General features: G+C 44.9%; 1 protein-coding gene across 1 annotated transcript in view; it reads right to left on the bottom strand.

Moving 5' to 3' along the window:
- Positions 1 to 1,270, bottom strand: part of PAIP1 (poly(A) binding protein interacting protein 1) — a 35,441-nt gene that overhangs the window by 30,752 nt on the left and 3,419 nt on the right. The gene's annotated exons all lie outside the window — the stretch shown is intronic.

Here is a 1,270-nt window from a genome sequence, read left to right as displayed (position 1 = left end):
AATTTAAAGTATACTTTTACATAAAGTATGGTTTTACTATAAATATACTTCCTTTAAATACATAGGCCTATTTTAAATACATAGGTTTTATTGCTTATTCTGAGGTATGGATATTCATTTAAGCAGACTCCACATGTCTTTCTACAGGATGGAAAGTAAACAGTGGTCTTGTGCAGGTGACAAAAAAAAAAGGAGAAGGGAAAAAACTTATTTTCAATGTAAACAAATTATTCAAGAGTTAACCTATGCAACTAGTAAATCTGCTTATCTGATTATCCTGTGATTTTTCATTGATTTTAGATACATTTGGAAGGTCAATAAACGACAGACATCACTGATTTTGACCAACACTTATTTTCAACAAAATGCTGAAAGGACATTTGGCTATTTTTGTTCTTATATACCATTTGCCACAACATCCAACTGAAGTGTTTTTAAAACACTATTTTCCAAACCTCTCTTTACAGACTAGCTCATAAGTTTATTGAAAACAGAACCTGATACCTACCTGAAAAAGCTGACCAACAAACATAGCTTTGTGTTACTGTTGGGTTGGGTTTATTTTTTTGCAAATAGACTGGAATTCTTCAGTGGGGGAAGGCTGAGACCATCTGCAGTCAGATTGCAGTCAGATGGATAAAAAGTACACTCAGATGTGGGGGCACAAAAGGGGGGAAAGGACAGAGAGTATTGCAAACAGCTGCAATACAACATCACACCTTTACCTGGTCCAGGTCCATAACCCAGTATGCTGGTTTCAACTAGATTAATTTTCTTCTTGCTACCTAGTACAGCCCTGTGGTTTGGATTCAGTATGAGGCAAGCGACGATAACACGGGTTTCCCATGCTCTGATGGTGAGCAGATGCACAAGAAGCAGGGAGGCAGCAAAGACTGGACAGCTGACCCGAACTGGTCAAAGGGATAATCCATACCACAGAATGTGACGTTCAGTATATAAACTGGGGGGGAGCTGGCCAGGAGTTGTCAATTGTTGCCGAGGGACAGGCTGGGCATCGGTCAGCAGGTGCTGAGCTGACTGCACAGTGCATCACATGATTCTCTTCGGTTTTCTTCCTCTTACCCCTCCCGAGTCACCCAGGTGTCTGCCGGCCCCAGGGCTCACCAGGCTGACCCGGCCTTAGCGCGGCGCCCGCATCGCGCACCCGGGAACGGGACCACGCTCCCGAGGGCGGGTGCCGGTGCCCCTGCGGCGGGCGGGGAGCTGCGCAAGTGCCCCGCGAAAAGAAAGAGCGGGGAGAGCAGCCCGT

The sequence above is a fragment of the Geospiza fortis genome, unplaced genomic scaffold (genome assembly GCF_000277835.1).
Source record: "Geospiza fortis unplaced genomic scaffold, GeoFor_1.0 scaffold443, whole genome shotgun sequence".
Lineage (NCBI taxonomy): Eukaryota > Metazoa > Chordata > Aves > Passeriformes > Thraupidae > Geospiza > Geospiza fortis.
This window is presented reverse-complemented; position numbering and strand designations above follow the sequence as displayed.